The sequence below is a fragment of the Oryctolagus cuniculus genome, chromosome 16 (assembly GCF_051225735.1).
Source record: "Oryctolagus cuniculus isolate XC-2025 breed Fujian yellow rabbit chromosome 16, ASM5122573v1, whole genome shotgun sequence".
In the NCBI taxonomy this organism is placed as follows: Eukaryota; Metazoa; Chordata; class Mammalia; order Lagomorpha; family Leporidae; genus Oryctolagus; species Oryctolagus cuniculus.
This window is the reverse complement of record NC_142882.1, coordinates 24,298,356-24,322,114: the sequence shown is the minus strand read 5'-3', so window position 1 is coordinate 24,322,114 and position 23,759 is coordinate 24,298,356. Positions and strand designations below refer to the sequence as shown.

Sequence of the window (23,759 nt, the reverse complement as noted above, 5' to 3'; positions counted from 1 at the left end):
TGGTGAATGAACCAGCAGATGGAAGACTGACTCTCTCTCTCTCTCTCTCTCTCTCTGTGTGTGTGTGTGTGTGTGTGTATAATTCTGACTTTTGAATAATCCATGTCTCTGCAATCATTTGCTGTGTCCCTAGATATGGAAGATGTTTCCTTAAGCCAGTTGTCAGGAGTCTTGACCCTTAGGTTCCTGAGCAATAGAGCATTTCTCAGAGCAGCTGGGAACTGTTGTAGGCCGACTTTGTCAGAAGAGGCCAGCCTCCTCCCTAACCTTGAGTGAACAAGGTGGCCAATCTCAGTGGATCACTGACAACTGGGCTGATAGTGCTCCTTGGGTCAAGTTCTCAGCACACGGATGCTGGGTTTAGGGACAAGAGTGCAAAGGGATCTCACATCCCAGTGAGAAACATTCCATCTCTAACCCAGTGTCCTTGTTCCACGTTCAGTGCTGTTCCACAGGGGCAGCACCCCTCCAGGTAAACCACGCCAGTGAGTCCAGGCCAGAACATAGGCTTTTGTTCTCCTGTTTGCCAGAGAACAATTACTGAGTGCTGGTGCAATGACCTGACACTGCCATTTCTTTTATTTTTTTAAGATTTATTTTATTTATTTGAAAGATACAGTTACAGAAAGAGATAGAGACAGAGAGAGAGGTCTTCTATCCACTGGTACACTCCCCAAATGGCCACAATGGCCAGAGCTGCGCCAATCCAAAGCCAGGAGCCAGGAGCTTCTTCTGGGTCTCACACGTAGCTGCAGGGGCCCAAGGACTTGGGACATCTTCTACTGCCTTCCCAGGCCATAGAAAGAGAGCTGGATTGGAAGAGGAGCAGCCAGGACTAGAACCAGCACCCATATGGAATGCCAGTGCGTCAGGCCAGGGCTTTAACCTGCTGCGCCACAGTGTGGGCCCCAACACTGCCATTTCTTAATCACAGAACTGACATTCCAGAGGGTGGGGTGGCAGGAACACAGATATGTCAGGATACCCTGAAGAAGGGAGAGAGTATCAGATCATTAATTCTTTATTTTAAAAAATTTATTTATTTTTTTATTTGAAAGGCAGAGTTACAGAAAGGCAGAGGCAGAGAGAGAGAGAGAGAGAGAGAGGTCTTCCCCCAACTCGTTCACTCCCCAGATGGCCACAACAACTGGAGCTGCACTGATCCAAAGCCAGAAGCAAGGAGCTTCTTCCAGGTCTCCTGTGTGGGTACAGGGGCCCAAGGACTTGGGCCATCTTCTGCTTTCCCAGGCCTTAGGAGAGAGCTGGATTGGAAGTGAAGCAGCCGGGACTCGAACCAGTACCCATATGGGATGCCAGCACTGGGCACTGTGGGCGGCAGCTTTACCTGCTACACCACAGCGCTGGCCCCAGATCTTTAATTCTTGACTTCCCGCTATAGAGGCTTCTTTTTTTAAGATTTCTTTATTTATTTATTTATTTATTTGAGAGGTAGAGTTACAGACAGTAAGACAGAGAGACAGAAAGGTCTTCCTTCCGTTGGTTCAGCCCCCAAATGGCCAACATGGCCAGCACTGTGCCGATCCAAAGCCAGGAGCCAGGTGCTTCCTCCTGGTCTCCCACATGGGTACAGGCGCCCAAGCACTTGGGCCATCCTCCACTGCACTCCCAGGCCACAGCAGAGAGCTGGACTGGAAGAGGGGCAACTGGGACAGAATCTGGCGCCCCAACCGGGACTAGAACCCAGCATCCATGTGGGTTTCCGGCGCCGCAGGCAGAGGATTAGCCAAGTGGGCCATGGTTCTGGCCCCCACTATGGAGGCTTTGCCATACTCTTCATAGTGAAAGGTCTTTCTCTGAAAGGTCTGTACATTTGGGGTGATCTTGAGTTGGATCTGTACTTTGGACACTCTAGGGTAGGAGTGGCTGGATACCAGGTCACCAGAGGTGTCCTAGCGATACCCAGGGGATTTCTAACAGCCACCAGCATTTTGCAGTTTCAAAGCGCTGGTGGCCTACCCACAGCTTTACCATGCCTGGCTCTGGCTGGGAGTGCAGGGCTCACTTTCTCCTATGGCAGCTGGAGCATCCAGAGCTCACTGAGGCAGACAGAATACAAAGGTGAAGAGGACTATCATGGGTACAGGAAGAGTGCAAAGTGGGGATGGGGCCGAGCCACACAGAGCAGAGGTTCCCAAAGTTGTAGGGGTGACGGAGTTCAGGAGCAATAACAATTTCAGATCACTTTTTAAGAAAAGAAATTATTTACTTGAGAGGTAGAGTTACAGGCAGTGAGAGGGAGAGACAATAGAGAAAGGTCTTCCATCTGCTGGTTCGCTCCCCAAATGGCCACAACAGCTGGAGCTGAGCCAATGTAAAGCCAGGAGCCAGGAGCTTCCTGCGGGTCTCCCACGTGGGTGCAGGGGCCCAAGTGCTTCAGCCATCTTCTACTGCTTTTCCAGGCCACAGCAGAGAGCTGGATAGGAAGTTGGTAGCCGGGACTCAAACTAGCGCCCCAGATCACTCTTGTGTTTACTGCTGTCTGGGAAGACTTCCTGAGTGTAGGTGTGGGATTTCTGGACTGAGGCTTCAGTGAAAGCATAAGGAAGAGTTCTGGTTGTTGTCAGGAGGCAACACAAAGGCAGTCCAGGCTGTGACCATTACTCCTCAGGGAGCTTCAGGGCCAGGGCCAGCCCAAGCTCAAAACCACACCAAGACCGTGGGCCACCCCCAACTCCAACTCCACCACCAGATTAGGGGCAGATACCAGGTGTAGGTAAATCTAAGGGGCTGTGATCTAAAGCCAAACCCATTGCGGCAACCAGCTCCAGAGCGCCAGAAAACTCTACCAAAAATTCCAGATCCAGAAGCTTAGTCAAGTCCAGCAGAAGCAACTCCGGAGCCACTGCAAGCTCTGGCACCAGTTGTGGGTCTGGACCACAGCCAAAACAGCAGCTCCGTTAATAGCAGGGCTGATTCCAGGAACACCTGCTCCCCCACCACAGAGCTCAAGTTCACCATAGCTACAAGGTCAGTGCCAGCCGTCCCCTATGACTGGTGCCATCTTCTGCCCCAGAGCTGACATGCCCCTCCCCTACCATGGTATTCATTTATTTTTTTACCTTCATCTCTACAAGGTTAACTACATTTTTTCAAAAATTTGTTTCCAATAAAAATCTTTGCAGGGAGCTCCAGCATTTGGAGTTTCTCTGCCTCACAGGAATGCCTCTCACTTGGCACTGGTAGTCTCAAACCACTGTGTTAGAAATTCACTCAATTTCATTCATGGCTCCATGGCACGACGTAAGTTAGCCTTTTTAAAAAAAAGATTTCCGCGGCTCACTAGGCTAATCCTCCGCCTTGCGGCGCCGGCACACCGGGTTCTAGTCCCAGTCGGGGCACCGGATTCTGTCCCGGTTGCCCCTCTTCCAGGCCAGCTCTCTGCTGGTGGCCAGGGAGTGCAGTGGAGGATGGCCCAAGTGTTTGGGCCCTGCGGCGGCCATTGGAGGGTGAACCAACGGCAAAGGAAGACCTTTCTCTCTGTCTCTCTCTCACTGTCCACTCTGCCTGTCAAAAAATAAAAAATAAAAAAATAAATTAAAAAAAGATTTATTTATTTACTTACTTACTTATAAGTGAGAGTTACAGAGAGCAGAGGCAGAAAGAGAGAGAGGTCTCCCATCCACTGGTTCACTCCCCAATTGGCTGCAATGGCTGGAGCTGTGCCGATCCGAAGCCGGGGGCTTCTTCCGGGTCTCCCATGTAGATGCAGGGAGCCAAACACTTGGGCCATCTTCTACTGCTTTCCCAGGCCATAGCAGAGAGCTGGATCTGAAGTGGGGCAACCGGGTCTCGAACCAGCGCTCATATGGGATGCCAGCACTGCAGGCAGCGGCTTTACCCACTACACCACAGCACCAGTCCTGTAAGTTAGCCTTTCTGAATCAGTTTCTATTTTAAATGATAGTACACCTGCCCATTTATTTCATCAGGCAATGTTATCAGCAAATGAGCTAACCCATTTGAAAGCTATATTAAACAAACTAAAAAAGTGGGGAGACTAAGAGGGAACAGGCAGATGATATGTGATACATCTGAGAGTTGATATAGAATTCTGACTCATTCTCTTGCTGCCCATGTGATCTGGGATTTAAAACCAAGCTGCACTCATTAACTTAGTGAATAAGAAAGTGTAACCTTGGGCCGGCGCCGCGGCTCACTAGGCTAATCCTCTGCCTAGCGGCACCGGCACACCGGGTTCTAGTCCCGGTCGGGGTGCCGGATTCTGTCCCAGTTGCCCCTCTTCCAGGCCAGCTCTCTGCTGTGGCCAGGGAGTGCAGTGGAGGATGGCCCAAGTGCTTGGGCCCTGCACCCCATGGGAGACCAGGAAAAGCACCTGGCTCCTGGCTCCTGCCATCGGATCAGCGCGGTGCGCCAGCCGCAGCGCGCCGGCCGCGGCGGCCATTGGAGGGTGAACCAACGGCAAAAGGAAGACCTTTCTCTCTGTCTCTCTCTCTCTCACTGTCCACTCTGCCTGTCAAAAAAAAAAAAAAAAAAAAGTGTAACCTTCAACTCACAGAACTGTGAGAATGAAAGTCAACACGTCATCGGAGATGGCTGATCAGAGATGGCTTTCTTTGCACAAGAGAGAATTCGAACGTGAGACAGGGAAGAGCAGTAAGTCTGTTAGCCAAGTCTAAAGAAGAGTACACCTGCTAGACCAAGCAGACACCTCAGTAAAAGACCAAGAGCCCAGTCTGTATTCACACTGGAGTTTTTAAGTATTTGGTATGAGCCCTCCATTTCGCTCCAAGATGGGACATTACTGGGTGGAAGTCTTTCTGGGCATTAAATTCATCATATTCCTCCCAAAACTTCATAATGAAGCCAACAGTACCCTTGAAACAAGGTGAAAAAGGTTCCTCCAAGCTGGTCCTGGGAGAGGCCGGGACCCACCTAACAAGGTTACCAGACAAGAGCAACACTTTAGATAGAAATCTCTGGTCACACTTGCTTCTACAAACAGATACATGTAAGCCCCACAAAATACCCATTTCAATCAGTTCTGGCACTAGATTACTAGCTCTACTTATCTTATGATAGAATAAATACAAGGGTACCTCAAGAAGTTTCTGTTAAATGCATTTGGATGATGTTAATCTTTGGGAAAATCTTGTGCAAAGTCATGAATATCAAGAGTCTTCCAAAGTGTAATGAAGGATATTTCGGGGAAGAAAAGACCTGTGTCAATTCTAACTGCTTTGCACCAAAAATTATTTCTAAAATCCATTTTCTGGGGCCGGCACTGTGGCAGGGCAGGTTAAGCCGTTGTCTGCAGTGCTAGCATCCCATGGTGCTGGTTCGAGTCCTGCCTGCTCCACTTCTGACCCAGCTCCCTACTGATGCGGCTTGGAAGGCAGCAGAGGATGGCCCAAGTGCTTAGGTCCCCGAAACCACGTGGGAGACCCAGGGGGAGCTCCTGGTTCCTGGCTTCAGCTTGGCCCAGCCCTGGCTGTTGCAGCCATTTGGGGAGTGAACCAGTGGATGGAAGATCTGTCTCTCTCTCTCTGGCTTGGCCTTCAAATAAATATTTTTTAAAAATCCATTTTCCATAAACTTTTACAGTGCACTTGTAGAAGATCTTCAAATCAAAGAACTAACAGATTAGTGGAAAGGAGAGTAGAAGTGAAAAAGAAAACCGGAAGATGTCCTGATGGCCCTTAAAAATAAAGGAAGCTAATTAGGAATGAAATTATTCAGAAAGTGACCAAGAGTGGTGACGAAGCAAGGGGTGACATGTGAGGAGATGTTTCAAGGCCTTACACTCTGGGTTAAGGACACTCATTCCCACAATGAGATAAAATACCACCAGACCACAGTGGGTCTTCTCAGTGGACACACGATCCACACAACGTGACTTGGCTGGGGAGGGGGGTCACAGAAACTCCCACAACTCCAACTTGATTCCATATACTTTGTCCTACGCTGGGAATGGCACGATTCAGTGATTCCTTCCTTAGCTGTCACCACTTCTGACCTCAGACTGTGCTGTGGTCCACTCAGCAGAGCCAGGCAGTGGGCAGTTGACTGGAGACCAGAAGGGTGGTCAGTGGTGAATGACACTGGTTTACAAGAGGCTGCTGTGCCTTCTTTGCCTATGTCTGATATGAGTGAGGACAGCAGGGCTGGTATGGGATGTCAGCAGCCAGTGGGACCAGTACAGGGCTAAGGCAGATCTGACATTCACCAATGTGTGACTCTAGGGATGCCACTGGACCGCGTGGGCCTCGCGAGTCTTCCTGCACGAACCCTGTGCTTCAACAGTCAAATCATTCCTTTAAGAGTCATTTATTTATTTGAAAGAGTTACAGAGAAGGAGAGGAGGGGGTGGGGAGAGAGAGAGAGAGGTCTTCCATCCACTGGTTCACTCCCTAATTGGCCACAATGGCTGGAGCTGTGCTGATCTGAAGCCAGGAGCCAGGAGCTTCTTCTGGGTCTCCCACGTGGGTGCAGGGGCCCAAGGACTTGGGCCATCTTCTACTGCTTTCCCAGGCCATAGCAGAGAGCTGGATCAGAAGTGAAGCAGCCGGGACACGAACTGGCACCCATATAGGATGGCAGCACTGCAGACAGCGGCTTTACCTGCTATGCCACAGAGCCAGGCCCCCACCCATCTTCTTTAATTGTGGTTCCAAGGGGCACAAGGGGATAATGTGGGCCAGGAAGAATTGGCATGGGCTTGTCTTCAAACTGGGAACAGAATATGAGTCACACACAAAGTACGTTGTGGGGGCACCCAGGGCACAGTGCAGCAGCAGGCAGTGCAGTGGGTGGCACAGCGCCTCCAGCTTGGCCTGCGGAGCTCATTAGCTACCTGCAGAGGGTCTCCTGAGGAGTGGTTGCTGAAGTCCTTGTCATTCAGGTAAGGAGCCAGACCCCTGGGGTAGTACGCCAAAACACTGTGCCCATGCTGTCGGCTACCATGTACCTACACAGCACCCCGACTGCCTAAGTGCCTTCCTTGGGAAGATGATGGAGCAGAGGGGGCCACTGGGATGCCCCCCTTCCGGGCTCCATGCAGCTGTACCCTAGCCTGCATCCATACTGTTATGGGGAGGACTGGGGCTGACATGCAAGAAGCTGAGGGCCAGTGTGCGGGGATTCTAACCACAGCCACAGGCACATGCCAGGGTCTCCTGTGGCAGCCAAGCAGAGTGCGGGTGATGGCAAGAAGGGATACAGGCAGGCGGGAGAGGCTGGGGCACTCTGCTGCCTTTGCAATCTCCCGTGGTGGACAGACATCATGGCTGCCCAGCACCAGGGCTGCTCAGTACCCGCCAGGCGTGGGTCTCCAGACGTCCCTGCAGCCTGTGAGTGCCGCCAAGTGCTCCCACACATCGCAGCCTCCATACTGGGGCCAGGGCAGCCATGAAATGCCCTGCGGGTACAACAATGAAGTGCTCGTGGCTCTCACCCTTCTTTCCGGGTCAACACACAAAGCACCGGGAGCTTTTGCAGTTCAAGAGGTTGCAGCGATGGTCTAGGTGGGTGCAGTTAACCACCCCCCCAACACACAGAGATCACGGGCTCCCTTTGCAGCCGCTATCCCATGCAAGGTCAGCAGAGCACGTGCCTGTGCAGTCAGAAGGTGACTCAGGGCCACGACCAAATTTTCCAAAGTCTAGGAGCAAAGCTTTGGGATGCTGCGTAGGATCCTGACTCTAGTTCCCAATGTCTACCCCCAGCCCACCTACCCAGAAAAAGAAACGGGGCATAGGAGGGGCCACCTGTGACAGCAGCTTGGTGAGATGCATTTTTTAAAGCAATTGCAGACCCTGGGGTTCCTGGGTAACACACAGGGTACAAGAGGAAGCCATGGAAGGTGTAGGGAGAAACGTGAGGCCTTTCTAAGTCAGAGTCTTGCATCTTTCTCACTGGTCACCAGGAGAATCCCTGAGTGGTTTTTCTCTCTCAACTTTTTCCTCACAAAGGCACACAACAAATGTGCTGTGCCCCAAGACACACTCGGTCACACACTGCAACACACCTTGAACTCCTCAGCTGGAAGTCACAGACACACTTCCAACATCAGGCAATTCCCTTTAGCTCAGTGGCAGCTTCTTCCCCAGGGGTGTTTAGAAGTCCATCTATGGCATGTGTCTGTGGAGACTTGGCAGGTGTCCTGTTCCCATTTGTTTCCTTTCTTCTGACACTTGTTGTACCAGAAGCTTCTACTGGGTATTAACATTCCTCTGAAATCTCTAGTCCCTGGGGCTGGAATTGGCGCTGTGGTGTTAACGGGTAAAGCCACCACCTGCAGTGCCAACATCCCATATGGGCACCAGTTCGAGTCCTGGCTGCTCCACTTCTGATCCAGCTCTCTGCTGTGGCCTAGGAAAGCAGTAGAAGATGGCCCAAGTTCTTGGGCCCCCGCACCATGTGGGAGACCTGGAAGCTTCTGGCTCCCAATTGGCTCAGTTCTGGCTGTATAGTCATTTGGGAAGTGAAGGAGCAGATGGAAGACCTCTCTCTCTCTCTCTCTCTCTCTGCCTCTTTGTAACTCTGCCTTTCAAATAAATAAATTTTTTTAAAAATGTATGAGTACATGTTTATATAATATTTCTGCAATGGCTTTAGAGTTCTTATGGGCTTCAATTTTGTAAAATGATCCCAAAGTATTTTATTTACTTGTTTCTCCCAAAAAACACAATCAAGTATTTTTCTTTTAAGTGAAGAAAAAGAAATCATACATGGCTGGGAGACACTTAATTCTGGCAGGTAATAACTTGACTCCCCCAAATGCCTACAATGGTCCTGGACCAGTATGGTCTGGCCAGGAGCCAGAAATTCAACCTGGGTCTTCCATGTTGGTGTCACGGACCCTCTTAAGCCAAAGCTGCCGCCTCCCATGCACTGCATTACCAGGAACACAGCATTGGGAGCAAGAATCAGAAGCTGATGTTGGGTGTGAGTGTCATCACTTACATCATCACCACCAGGCCAAATGTCCACCCTAGATGTATTTTAAATAAAGATATTCAATTGTTCATTTTCATCAACACTGAAGAGTTTACAATATTTTCTTGAGTTTTAATTCCTATCATTTTTTAAATTTAAGGTAAGCAAATTTTATGTATTTCATATATAGAGGGCTGGGAATACAGTGGTACTCTGTATTCTTTCCTTCCTCCTACCCACGCTCCCACCCTTCCCCCTCCTTCCTCTCATTCCCTCTCAGTTATTACAGGGGTTGGAGTCCGGCACTGTGGCACAGCAGGTAAAGCTAATGCCTGCAGTGCCGGCATCCCATATGGAAGCTGGTTTGAGTCCTGGCTGCTCCACTTCCAATCCAGCTCTCTGCTATGGCCTGGAAGAGTGGTAGAAGATGGCCCAACGTCTTGGACCCCTGCACCCGCATGGGAGACCCAGAAGCTCCTGGCTCCTGACTTTAGATCAGTGCAGCTCTGGCCATTGCAGCCAACTGGGGAGTGAACCAATGGGTAGAAGACCTCTCTCTTTCTCTCTCTCTGTGCCTCTCCTCTCTGTGTAACTTTCTTTAATTAATTTATTTATTTGAAAGCATTACACAGAGAGAGCAGAGGCAGAGAGAGAGGTCTTCCATCCGATGGTTCACTCCTCAATTAACTGCAACAGCTGGTCTCCCAAGCGGGTGCAGGGGCCCAAGGACTTGGGCCATCTTCTACTGCTTTCCCAGGCCATAGCAGAGAGCTGGATCAGAAGTGGAGTAGCTGGGACTCAAACTGGCATCCATATGGGATGCTGGCACTTCAGGCCAGGGCGTTAACCCTCTGTGCCACAGCGCCAGCCCAAACTCTTTCCAGTACATAAATAAATCTTTAAAAATTATTATAATGATCTACTTTCAGTATACTTTATACTCATCAGATTAACTTTACCCCAAGTAAAGAGTTCAACAGTAAGAAGAAAAACATGCTGTTCCTCACAGTGGAGACAGGGGCTGTAGTCAGTCCTCGAATCTCCAAATGCCCACTTCACTCCTCTCCATCACAGTTCTGGCACTGTTAGCTGCCACTGCACTTTCATTCTTCTTGCAAGCTTGACTGTGAGTCAAAGACCAGGAACAAGTGGCCACCCTCCCACATGTGGATCTGGTTGTCTGCCTGGCCAGGGCCTCCCTGTGAGGTCCCTGCCTGTGCCATTACCCCACAGTCCAGCTCAGGGCATGAGTGGCCATGGGAGTTCTGCCAGAAAACTGCCACACTGAAAATGAAAGCTAGCAAGCTGTGGTGGTGGCAGCAGCCAGCTACCGTGAAGCTGAGTCCTAACTGCGGTGGGCTGACCTGACCGCTGTGCCACAAGGTTAGTTTATATCAGGAAATCAACTGCAATGTTAAAAGAAAAAGGAACCCCACTACACGATGGAGAGCCATTTCTGCTAATTTTCTTCAAGATTTTAAAATTTATAATTTGATATGAAAACTACCATGGAGGAGCAAAGAAGATAATGACGACTTAACTGATAAAAAGCAGCTCAGTATATCCACATTGAAAGCCTTCAGAGCAAGTGATCATGGAAGGCTACAATGTTTACAAAGACTTAGCCTGGGGGCTGGTACTGTGGTGTAGCAGGTAACTGGAACCTGCCATACGGGTGCTGGTTTGAGTCCCGGCTGCTCCACTTCTGATCCAGCTCTCTGCTAATGTGCCTGGGAGAGCGGTGGAAGATGACCCAAGTCCTTGGACCTCTGCACCCATGTGGGAGACCCGGATGAGGCTCCTGGCTTCGGCCTGGCCCAGCCCTGACCATTGTGGCCATTTGAGGAGGCCAACAGAGGATGGAATGTATCTCTCTGCTTCTCCTTCTCTGTAACTCTTTCAAATAAATAAATGAATACATCATTAAAATAAAAACAGCCTGGATGCATGGAAACACACACCTGCCAGCACCTTGCATTTATTCTGACGTTATGGAGGCACTGAGGCTCACCCAGGAGTGTCTCTTCTCAACCTTGGAAGTGGAACTGGATACTGATGTATGATGGTGGGCTGCATCTGAGGTCCTGCTGGAATAAATCATGGGCTTGAGCTTAACTTCGACGTGTCGGGATAGGCCAAGGAAACACTGGAGAGCTTCATCAAAAACAGGGGCAGCTTGGAGAAAGTCGAGTTCTGTGAACCTGTGTTTGTGGTTGGTAACTGCCTCCAACAGTCATCTGTGTGACTGAATGTTGTGGTGCTGGAGTTCAGAGACGCCCTGAAAACTACACAAAAGTCTCAGTGAAGGTGGGAGGCACGCCAGCACGCCTACAGATCAGTTAGCACGGACAACGCCAACTGGACAAAACACCAGGGACAGCCAAGACACCCTTGCTGTTTCATCTGCTCCACTTGCACAGCCAAGTAAGAATGATAACGGTTTACCAGGGTCTGGAAGGTTCACCCGAGCAGGCAAAGAATGCTAATGGCACACCCGACGTGCTGTCAGGAACCTGCAGGCCACACTTGGAAAACTCACAAATGATGAGGCGCAGGGAAAGGAGATTCCTCAAAGGGCTCCAGCCAGGAGGAAGCACGTGAAACAGAGAACTAACACGCACGTCTTGGAGGGCAATCTTGTTCCTCGGTCTCCAGTGAGGAGCATGAGACGAGGAGAGAGCCCACAGTGAAACCACAAAGCCAGGAGAGCTGCCTCAGAATTCAGAGAAAACCAGGAAGCTGCCCTTCCCTGGGCCTCTAAAAGCTGACTTGACATATGTCAGAGACAAACAGCTTAGACTGACAAGAAACAGCACCGACTGGTAATTTCTTTAGTCCTCAGGAGTTAAAAGAATTCTCTCATCAGAGTGACTTATAGTGGGGAAAAAAGTATTTCTGTCAGTATGAAAATGACATATTTAGTAATTAAAAAGCATGTCTTCTATAAAAATCTTTCTTTAAATCTTGGGAAAATGCTGTTTCATCTCAGAGTGAATTGAAAGTGGAATGCAACCACACTCGAGACCTTGGGCCCTGTAAATGCTTCTCTGACTCCTTCAGATTTATGCTGATTGTAGATAAGGTTCAGATGTGATTCTACGTAAGGTTTAAATCATTGTCAGACATAATTAAAGTCAAATGAAAACAAAAGTATGAGACCTGAACCCACGCCGGTGTCCTGTAAGAAGAGACACAAGGGATGCGTATGAACAAAGGAAATAGTGAGATGACACGGCAAGATCATGTCTGACGGAAGCCAGAGAGAGATGCCAGAAAACACACAACCACACACCTTGATCAAACCTCCAGAATCACGAGAAAATCAATCCATGTTTAAACAACCCCACCTGTGGCAATTTGCCATGCTTACCCTGGGAAACTAAAGTATGTGCTCCCCTGCCTACTACAGCTGCTGCCACCTCACTGCTCCTCACAGTGAGTTATCAGAGAAAACACAGAAATACAAACCGTGGCTTTGGTTCCTAAAGACTTAAGCCACACACACACAAGAGTACAAAGTACAACAAAAAAATCTAGTTACAGAAGTGTTATACACATTTTTGAAAAGTACAGAACTTGATCCAACTGGAAATCTAGAAACTGCAAACCCGTCTCCCACATCCAGTGTGGCCTTCATATTATGCAACTGCTCGTGCTCTTGGTCTACTCTGAATTCTCCCAATACAAAGACCCCATGATCCCACCCCTAAATGAGAAATCTGGTAGGAGTTGCCCTTTCTGTGCCAGTGTCAATGGTGCTTTCAAGAGGCAAGTTGTCTCCTGTCAGTAAACTTTCCACTCCCAGGGGAAAGGGCCTCTTCACCAGTTCCTCCCCGACTCCACTCCGCTGGCTCCCATCATGACACCCTTCCCTGAGCCTCCAATCAGGATCACCACAAGCACACCTTTCCTGGAAGGTTTCTGCCCCGCACAAATATGAGGCTACTTCAACTCAACTGTGGACAACAGAATTCAAAGATATATTTTGCTGAAAAAAAAAAAAAAAATTGGATCCACATATCCACATATATAAAAGATTTTCCAAAAATTTCATGAAAAACATTTACTATGAAAAACCATGTATGGCTACAGAATTCTCTGCACCAAAATGAGTTTACTTTTTTATTTCATTTTTTCACCAAAAAATGGCTGTGCCATCATGTATGAATGGAAGCCCTTTACCCGATGGTGCTGGTATCTGGAGGAAGTCTCTGTAAGGGAATTCATGTTATAGCTGGCTATGAGGTGAGGCCTTCCTGGTAGGATTAGTGTATAAGAAGATGTATAAGAAAAAAGAGAACTTTCTACCCTTCCACTGCACACACATCCCAAAGAGCCTCTGAGGACATGACGGGAAAGCGCCTAGCTCCTGGCTCTCATGAGAAGCCAAATCAGTCAGCAGCTTCATACCATACTGCCCAGCTCCTAGAACTCTGAGAAAAAAAATTTCTTTTGTCAAAACACCCCAGCCTATGGTATTTTGCTCTGGCAGTCCATGTAGATTAAGAAACATTACATTATCAAAAGTAAGGTATTTTTGTCACAATTACATAAACATAAGGAAGTGCCTCCGAAACTGGATACTGGTATCCGGGTTGCAAAGATTTTAAGGCATATACAGGAAATATGGACATGGGGGTGATTCACATGTGTCTCAGAAGGAAATGGGAAACATGTTAGCAAAACCTGGAGGAAAGGTATTTCTTCTAAAGCAACTTGGTTCTATCCTCTGTGGAAGGTCTAGCTTGTGAGCAATAAAGATCTACATGTAACTGAGACAATGTCTAAGCAGAGTACTGAAGCAGCAGCTTGATCTCCCCTGACTACTTACAGTAAGACGCAGGAGAGCCATGAATCGGAGGAACTGACAGCGAACTGCAACGAGAACGTAAAAGTTTGAGAAATTCTCAGCCTAAGTCTCCAAAACGTGAGAACACGTGTTCAGAACAGGACATAAATGCTGTGGTGAGAGATGATGGTCTCATGGGAGGAAAAAAATTGCCACCTTAAAGGGAAAGGGACAACATTGTGTAAGGGAAGCAAGCCAGATAGACAGATCCATTCTCTGTGTAACATGTGGACTCTGACAACCACAAATTCATCAAGCAGAGAGCACACGGGTGGCTACCACAAGGTAAAGTAGAAATGGAAGGCCAGGGGTGAAAGGAGACACTGGGCAGAGGGTACAGTTTCTGATAGGCAGGAGGAATGGGTTCCCCTGCCGCACTGCACAGCAGGAGACTGTGGTAATGCATCTTTCGAAGTGGTTAAAATGGCCTTTAAATATACCTACCATAAACGAAACTTAAAAGTAGATAATGGGATAGATATATTACTTGGCGTGATTTGATAATTCCAGAACACATTCACTGAAATGTCATGTTTTGCCTACAAATATATACAATTATTTTACAGCTGAAGATGAAATTTTTAAGAAGGCAAAAACTGGGGTAGGTGTTGTGGCACAGTGAGGTTAGCTATTGCTTGATACACACTTTCCACAGTTCAGGACCTGGCGTGAGTTCTAGACCCTTCCTGCTTTTGATCTTGGTTCCTGTTAATAAACCCGGAAGGCAGTAGATGATCACACAAGTACTTGGGCCCCCACCACCCATGTGGGAGACCTGGATGGAGCTCCTGTCTCCCAGCTTAGGCTTGTCCTGTTCCTGGCTGTTGTGGTCATTTGAGAAGTGAACCAATAGCCGGTGCCATGGCTCACTTGGCTAATCCTCCACCTGCGGCGCCAGCACCCGGGTTCTAGTCCCAGTTGGGGCGCCAGATTCTAGTCCCAATTGTTCCTCTTCCAGTCCAGCTCTCTACTGTGGCCCAGGAGTACAGTGGAGAATGGCCCAGGTGCTTGGGCCCTGCACCCGCATGGCAGACAGGGAGGAAGCACCTGGCTCCTGGCTTCAGATCAGTGCAGCGCTGGCTGTAGCGGCCATTTGGGGGGGTGAACCAATGGAAGAAAGACCTTTCTCTCTGTCTCCCTCTCTCTCACTGTCTAACTCTGACTGTCAAATAAAAAAGAAGTGAACCAGTAATGAAAGATTCTCTCTCCTCCTCCCCACCTTACTCTCAGTGTCACTCCATCATTCAAATCTTTTACAGAGGCTAATTTTGTCTCATTAAATTAAAATAAGATAAAATCAAGCAAGCTATCATGTACAAGAGAAAACAAATTCAAAGATACGAAAGGTTCAAAAGTTAAAAGAATGAAAAACAATCTGCCAACGTGTAAGAGTGACGGCTGTACAAGCAAACAATGGACAGCCTCGAATTTCAGGCCAGCACCGTGGTGTAGCAGATGAGGACACTGGCTGCTGTGCCGGCATCCCATCATGACACCAGTTTGAGTCCTGGCTGCTCCACCTCAATCCAGCTCCTTGCGGGTGCGCCCAGGAAATCAGCAGAAGATAACCCAAATGCTCGGGGCCCCTGCACCTGTGTGGAGGACCCAGAAGCAGCTCTTGGCTCCTAGCTTCAGATTGGCACGGCTCCAGCCCTTGTGGCCATCTAGGGAGTGAACAGGCGGATGGATGGACGATATCTGTCTGTCTGTCTGTCTTTCTCTTTCTGCTTCTGCGTCTCTGTAACTCTTTCAAATAAATAAATAAATCTTTAAAATAAATAAAATCTTTTAAAAAAAGAATATTTATATTCAAGTGAATATGCAACATTTTCCAGAGAAGAATGTTTGCTAGATCATATAAAAGCCTAAATAAATCTGGAAGGACTTAAACCATAAAGCATTTCTCTGAACACAAGGGAGTTCAACTGAAACTCAGAGGTGCATGGCCAAGTGGTAAAGGTGTCTCCTGGTATGTCTGTGTCCAACATTAGAGTGCCTGGGTTCAAATCCGGTTCTGCTCCATTTCCAGCATACTCTGAACACAAACCCTGAGAAGCACGTGGTGGCTTGGGCGGTTGGGTCCCTTACACCCATGTGTGCGCCTCAATTGATTTCGCAGCTCCCAGTGTGGTCTGTATGGCTCAGCTGTTGTGGAGATTTGGGGAGCAAAGCAGCAGATGGATCATCTATTTGTCTTTCCGGCTCTTAAAGAAAAAATTTTTCCAAAACCTGAAAACCAAAACCCAAAGGATATTTGAGAAGTTGTAATATACATGGAAAATAACTAGCATACTCCCAAGTAGCCAGCAGGTCATAGAAGAAATCACAATGAATTTAGAAAATGTGATAGGATTGGGGCTGGCATTGGTGTAGCGAGTAAAAGCTGCTGCCTGCAGTGCCAGCATCCCATATGAGTATCGGTGCAAGTCCCGGCTGCTCCACTTCCAACCCAGCTCACTGCTATGGCCTGGGACAGCAGCAGCAGAAGGCCCAGATCCTTTGGCCCCTGCACTCACGTGGGAGACCCGGAGGAAGCTCCTGGCTCCTGGCTTCGAATCGGCCCAGCTCCAGCACTAGAGCTCCACAGCCTGCAGGAAGCCCCTGTGGGGAAGAAGCTCCTGGGCGGGAGCAGCCATAGCTCTGCAACTCCTCTCCTGGGATGGGCACAGCCTGGGCTCGGGCAAGTCCCATGTGTTCCTCCAGCTCACAAGTCAGCTTGTGCACTCAGCATGCTCGGCTGTGCCCTGGCCTGGTGGGAAACATCAATAAAAATCAGCACCGGGAATTCTAAGCTAATACTGGAGACCTCTCCACGTTTACTCACTACTTCCGTTTTGTGTCTTGGCTGTACTCCTACTTGTCACTTGCTTTCAAATCTCAGTGGAGTTTTAAAGTGTCTCCTACTATGACCTGTACACTTTCTTTTATCTGAGAGGCATAGTTACAGAGTTATGTGTGTGTGTGTGTGTGTGTGTGTGTACATATATACAGATACTGACCCCTGCCAACCCCCAAGTACCAGGGGGAGGGCCCCAGGGGGTGGGCACACCTCCTGCGATGTGGTTTGCAGGTGGGGAAGCAGATCTGGCGAGCAAGGCTGTGAGCAGGGGCACAGGGTTGAGCCTGAGCTCGGATGAGGAGGGGCCCAGGAGGATGGAGGCCCTCCCCGCCCACTTCTGCAGGTCCCAGTGCTGGCACACGCTCTTTGCCAGGCGCTGTTTCACACATTCCCACATTCACTCATCAGACTCTTTCTACAACCCTGCATCTATTAGTGGCCCCATTCCACAGGTGTGGTAACTAAGACCCAGGGCGGTAAAGCCCCCTGCCTAGGGTCACCAAGGCCAACGAGTGGCAGAGCCAGGATTTGAACCCAGGTCTGTCTGACTCCTGGGCCTGGCACTCCAACCTTAGCTCCTAGGCACATGGAGGGACTCTGGCAGGACGAGGAGACTCAGTTCAGTTCTGAGCCTGGGGAGCTCCTAGGTTTTCCATGGGCCCTGGGGTGGCTCTCAAAGTTGGGCAAACCACATTAGGGCCACAATGCCGACAAGTTTGCAGCTGCATCCCAAGGCCCAGGAAACCACAGGGGAGGGGCCCATGGGTGGGCTGGACAGACCAGGCTGGGCCAGAGTTCCAAGCATTCCAGCCATCTTCACAGGAAGCAGAATAGGACAGAAACTAGCGCCAGCCTCCTCCCCCAGAATCCAGTTGACAGTCAGGCTCGGCTGCACAGAGGCCCGCTTTGTACCTGCCCTAACCCACCACTGGCGGCTGGTGCGGGTTTTGAGTTTCCTGGGTGGGTAGGGGCCCAGCCACCTCTAAGCCTGGATCAACCTCCCCTTCTGGGGGCAGTCACAGAAGTCCACAGCCAGAGGAGGAAGCAAGCAGATACTCAGGGCTTCCCTAGAGACCCTGGGGGCCTGAAGTCCACCCACATCCCATTCCCCCAAAACTCACACACCCTAGTTAGGAGCCAGAGGCAGAAAGAGGGACTCTGGGGCAGAGCTTGAGCCCGCCTCCTTGCCAGCAGCCACCAAGCCCATCATGACCCACCTGGAAGCCCCACCTGCTTCATCCTGGTGCTCTGGTGTGCACAGATGATGTAAAATTTTTATTTTAAATCCTCTAACAGGCATCTTCAAGTTCATTAATCTGGTAAGCCCAGTGCACGTGCTGGAAAACACAAATAATGATAGATTTGATAAACTAGTAAGTATTATAAGAGGCTGTCAAAGAACTGAAAATCCCACAGTGACTCACTAATGTGATTTAGTAGATAATGCTAAGAAAATCAGAAACATTTGTTAAAATCTTTGTTATAATGGCACTAGATTGACCATTTGCAGAATATATCTCTCCTATGTGTATTACAGTCTTAAATTCTAGTTCTGTGTAACAGTGATTTAAGATTTGAAAGGGCTTAAGAATACGTCCTGATGCTGACTAACCTGTAAGGTTTATATTTCATTTTTCATACATCAATGTTTTTCTTTTAGCAACTGTAAATATCGAATATCATATATATTTCTGTTTCACTGCAGGTTTTATTATCATTCTTTCTGATCTCTTCCTGTTTTAACGTTTGCTAGTATGCCCTCTTATGGATTACTATACTGATATTACCTACAGAGAGCCACTGGGTATTCCAACGTCAGCATGTGTATGGATGTTCATGTGTATGTGTGTGTGCACGTATATTCAAGCTGTGATGAAGACAGAATTGAAAATAACACTGTGAGAAACTCTTAACACTCACTCCAAAAGAAGACAGAATTGAAAATAACACTGTGAGAAACTCTTAACACTCACTCCAAAAACTAAGTCCTCCTCAGAGACAGCTGCCTATGGGGCAAACCACTGGGCCCCTTTTCACTGCTATGAACTGAAACTTGTCTCCTTAAAACACGTACATTGAGGGGCCGGCACTGTGGCTAAGCAGGTAAAAGCTTCAGTCTGCAACACCAACATCCCATATGGGTGCCAATTTGAGTCCTGGCTACTCCACTTCCAATCCAGATCCCTGCTAATGCACCCGGGAAAGCAGCAGAAGATGACCCAAGTCCTTGCACCCCCACACCCACGTGGGAGACCTGAAAGAAGTTCCTGCCTCCTGACTTCAGCCTGGCCCAGCCTCGGTCATTAGAGCCATCTGGGGAGTGAACCAGCAGATGGAAGATATTCTCTCTCTGTAACTCTGTCTCTCAAATAAATAAATCTTTAAAAAAGAAACCTCATACACTGAAGTGTTAACTACAGAGCTTTTAGGCAGGTAACTGAAGTCAAATGATATCACACATGTGAAGTGATCATTCAAACTGGCCCACGCCTTTATAAGCACAGACAGGAAGGATACACACAGAGAAACACCATGTGAGAACACAGCAGGCTGATGGCCGTCTGGTGGCCATGAACAGAGAGAGGCCTCTGAAGAAACCAAACCCGCCATGACTTTGATCTTGAATTTTCAAACTCCACAACCAAGAGAATCAAATTTCCACGATTTAAGCCACACAGCTGGTGGTATTTTGTTGGCAAATCAATACATTCTCATTTTTGCCAACATTTCCTCCAGTCACCTAAAAGGTCTCCCCTCTTATGAGGAAAATACAGGAACTAAAAATTACGAATTCAGGTAGCCACCTAAAAATAAAATAACAAAAAAAAAGATATGAAATAAGCAACCTAACTACCCATCTCAAAGAGTAAGGGAGTAGCAAGAGCACACCCAGCTAGAAAAGCAGCCAGGACAAATCACAATGGCATCCGTGTCGACTCATGAAAGCCGGGAGAAAAGTCCACATTGGCCACCGTTAAACAAGAAGAGCCTGCTGTTTTGTCCGAAATCAGAACCGCGGATCCAAAATGGAGAGGCTGCAAAGATCTGAGAATGTCAAGGACAAAGTCTCTGGAAGACAGCTCTGACTTCTCTTGTAAGCTCGCTTGTCACCCAGGGACTAGTCCACCAAGGTTACTTAGCAGCGAATCCAAGATCTGGATCACTGCCTAAAGTGGCACTTGCTGGTATCTTGGGATTAGGCCCGGGAAAGGCATCCTACATGGAGTGTGCCAGAGTAAATTCCATTCCTTTGAAAATCAGCTGTGAGGGGCTGGATATAGTCCACATCACAACAGGCTTACATGCCTGCTTAAATGTGAGAAATGCAAAACAAGGCGTAGATTAAGCCAGAAGGGAACTCACAGCCAGCAGCTTCCTAAACTCTGTGTCCACGGCTTTTGAAGATTTTAAACTTCTGAATTTGGATGCATTAAAAATTTCAAGTACACTTTAAAATATACTTGTAGAGGAATAAACACATTGTGAATCTGTCACTCCACTGAAAGGCTTTCTGTGGAAGGCCGTCCATAGAACGAAGCACGATCTGTGTCCCTGCTCTGTTAATAATGTGTTAGGGGAGCCAGCGCTGTGGCACAGAGGGTAAAGCCACCACCTGCAGGGCCAGCATCCCATAGGGGCACCAGTTCTAGTCCTGGCTGCTCCACTTCGGATCCAGCTCTCAGCTATGGCCTGGGAAAGCAGTAGAAGATGGCCCAAGTGCTTGGGCCCCTGCACCCATGTGGGAGACCTGGAAGAAGCACCTGGCTCCTGGCTTTGGTTTGGTGTGGCTCCGGCAGTTGCGGCCATTTGGGGAGTGAACCAGCGGAAGGAAGACCTTTCTCTCTGACTCTCCCTCTCACTGTCTGTAACTCTACCTCTCAAATAAATAAATAAAATCTTAAAAAAAAAAAAAAGTTTGCCCTGTGGAAAACAAAATCAGACTAGAAAAAATAAGAAATAAGTAACCCTTTTTTTTTTTTTTTTTTTTTTGACAGGCAGAGTGGACAGTGAGAGAGAGAGACAGAGAGAAAGGTGTCTTCCTTTGCGGTTGGTTCACCCTCCAATGGCCGCCGTGGCTGGTGCACTGCGGCCGGTGCACCGTGCTGATCCGAAGGCAGGAGCGAGGTGCTTCTCCTGGTCTCCCATGTGGGTGCAGGGCCCAAGCACTTAGGCCATCCTCCACTGCACTCCCTGGCCACAGCAGAGAGCTGGACTGGAAGAAGGGCAACTGGGACAGAATCCGGTGTGCTGGTGCCACAAGGCAGAGAATTAGCCTATTGAGCCGCAGCATCGGCTATAATCTGTTTTTGTTTTTTTTTTTTTTTAATTTTATTTATCAGATAGAGTTAGACGGTGAGAGAGAGACAGAGAGAAAGGTCTTCTTTCCATTGGTTTACCCTCGAAATGGCCTTTACGGCCGGGGCTACGCCGATCCGAAGCCTCCTGGTCTCCCATGCGGGTGCAGGGCCCAAGCACTTGGGCCATCCTCCACTGCCTTCCCTGGCCACAGCAGAGAGCTAGACCGGAAGAGGAGCAGCTGGGACTAGAACCCAGCGCCCATATGGGATGCCAGCATTGCAGTCGGAGGATTAGCCAAGTGAGCCACGGCGCCAGCCCCAAGAAATAACCTTAAATGCTATTAAAATTAATAAAATGAAGAGTTGATTTTTTTGGAAACAAAATAATCACTTTTAGCTACAATAATGAAAAAAGAAAAGATTCAAATAAATAAAATCAAAGAATAAAATAAGATTTTACATCTGATACCACACAAACACAACAGATCAATAAGAACTATTAACTAACTATAAACTAACAAACTGGAAAACCTAAAAGAAATGGTTAATTTCTAGATACATACAGCTTACAGAAACTGAGTTGCAAAGACATAGAAACATGAACAGCTCAATAATGAATGAGAAAACTGAATTAGGGGCCAGCGCTGTGGTATGCTGGTAAAGCCACCACTTGTAGTGCCAACATCCCATTGGGGCACCTGTTCTAGTAGTCCCAGCTGCTCCACTTCCAGTCCAGCTCTCTGCTATGGCCTGGGAAAGCAGTAGAAGATGGCCCAAGTCCTTGGGCCCCTGCACCCAAGGGAGACCTGGAAGAAGCTCCTGGCTTTGGATTGGTGCAGCTCTGGCCCTTGCAGCCATTTGGGGAATGGAACAATGGATCAAAGACCTCTCTCTGTCTCTCTCTCTCTGCCTCTGCCTCTCTGTAACTCTGGCTTTCAAATAAATAAATAAATCTTAAAAAATGAAAAGATTGAATGAAAAGTCTCCATACAGGAATAGACAGTAGCATGGGATTTTTCTACCAATCTCTATAAAATTTTAAAAATGGAATCACATTAATCCTTCTCAAACTATTCCAAAAATTTGAAATGAGGGAACCTTTGCAAACACTGAGACACTTCCCAGATTCAAAAATTGGAGTGAATCAGCACATGGGAAATCACTCAATCAATCTTTCTCTCAATCTTTCTCTGTCTCTTTCAAATAAAAATTTAGACCAATATGCCTGGTGAACACAGATGCCAAAATTCTCACTATAATAATAGCAAACTGAATCCAATAACATTTATCTAAAAGGTCAGGCATCCTAATCAAATGGGAATGATCCCAGGGATACAGGGATGTACCAGCATATGTAAAGGGGTGGGGGTGTGTGCAGGTGCTGTGGCACAGCAGGTTAAAGCTCCGGCCTGCACTGGAGGGTGAACCAATGGCAAAAAGGAAGACCTTTCTCTCTCTCTCTCTCTCTCTCTCACTGTCCACTCTGCCTGGAAAAAAAAAAAAAAAAAACCTCCAGCCTTCAGTGCCCACATCCCATATGGGCGCCAGTTTGGGTCCCCGGCTGCTTCACCTCCAATGCAGCTCCCTGCTATTGTACCTGGGAAAGCAGCTGAGGATGCCCAAGACCTTTGACCCCTGCAACCATGTGGGGTGCCCGGAGTAAGCTCCAAGCTCCTAGCTTCAGATCAGCTTAGCTCTGGCCACTGCAGCCATTTGGGGAGCAAACCAGTGGATGGAGGAACTTTCTGCCTCTGCATCTGTCTGTAACTCTTTCAAATAAATAGAATGAATCTTAAAAAAAGAAATTAAGGCCAGCACCACAGCTCAATAGGCTAATCCTCTGCCTTGCGGCGCTGGCACACCAGGTTCTAGTCCCGGTCGGGGCACCGGATTCTGTCCCGGTTGCCCCTCTTCCAGGCCAGCTCTCTGCTGTGGCCAGGGAGTGCAGTGGAGGATGGCCCAAGTGCTTGGGCCCTGCACCCCATGGGAGACCAGGAGAAGCACCTGGCTCCTGCCTTTGGATCAGCATGGTGCGCCGGCCACAGCGCACCAGCCATGGCGGCCATTGGAGGGTGAACCAACGGCAAAAGGAAGACCCTTCTCTCTGTCTCTCTCTCTCACTCTCCACTCTGCCTGTCAAAAAAAAAAAAAAAAAAGAGCCAGCATTGGGACACAGTGGGTTGGGCCACCACCAGTGGTGCCAGTGTCTTGTATGAACATCAGTTGCAGTCCCAGCTACTCTGCTTCCCATCCAGGTCCCTGCTACTCTACCTAGAAAAGCAGTAGAAGGTGGTAAAATTACTTGGGTCCCTGTCACACACATGGGAGACCCAGATGGAGTTCCAGGGTCCCAGCTTCCGCTTGGTTCAGCCCCAGCTTTTGCAGTCAATTGGGAGAGAACCAGCAGATGGAAGATCTTTCTCTCTGTGTGTGTGTGTGTCTCTCTCTCTCACTCCACCATGCAAATAAATAACTCTTTTAAAAAAGCAGAAAAATCAATAAACCAAATAAATCACATCAATAAAATGAAAAATAAAATTATAATTATCACAATAGATGTAAAAAAACTATTCAATAAAATTCAATAGCTATATATGATTAAAACTCTGAACAAAACTTTTCAATCTAGACACAATAAAAGCTTCACGTGACAAACACAAAGCCAGTATCCCATTGAATGAGGAAAAGCTGAAAGTAGTTCCTGTAAGATCAGGAGCCAGACAAAGCTGTCCACTCTCACTACTGTTATTGCACACTGCACCATAAAGTTTAGCCAAAGCAATTAGGTAGCAGAAGGAAATAATATGGATTCAAACAGAAAAGGAAGAATTCAAGTTATTTGTTTGCAGATGACCAG

The 23,759-nt window shown here is 48.2% G+C and overlaps 1 long non-coding RNA gene and 2 pseudogenes across 11 annotated transcripts in view; 2 read left to right on the top strand and 1 right to left on the bottom strand.

Annotated features, from left to right (window-relative positions):
• Positions 1–567: 567 nt before the first annotated feature.
• The window catches only part of LOC138845632 (uncharacterized), a 31,916-nt gene continuing 8,724 nt past the window's right edge, over positions 568–23,759 (bottom strand). For 5 of the 9 annotated variants that reach the window (XR_011382833.2, XR_011382835.2, XR_016222867.1 and 2 more), the window contains 3 exons: positions 17,822–17,941; positions 16,282–16,514; positions 568–986 (listed from right to left, as the gene is read on the bottom strand). This is a non-coding gene — a long non-coding RNA (uncharacterized LOC138845632). Of the gene's footprint in view, positions 987–15,550; positions 15,995–16,281; positions 16,515–17,821; positions 17,942–23,759 lie in introns of those variants that run through there. The other 4 variants (XR_016222871.1, XR_016222873.1, XR_016222868.1 and 1 more) reach the window with 2 other exon arrangements.
• Positions 993–13,791, top strand: LOC149121604 (protein-L-isoaspartate O-methyltransferase domain-containing protein 1 pseudogene; annotated as a pseudogene). Its single transcript, XR_016222864.1, has one exon. The product of XR_016222864.1 is annotated as a protein-L-isoaspartate O-methyltransferase domain-containing protein 1 pseudogene (transcript).
• LOC149121603 (OCIA domain-containing protein 2 pseudogene) lies at positions 17,987–20,540 on the top strand (annotated as a pseudogene). The gene has a single exon (XR_016222866.1). The product of XR_016222866.1 is annotated as an OCIA domain-containing protein 2 pseudogene (transcript).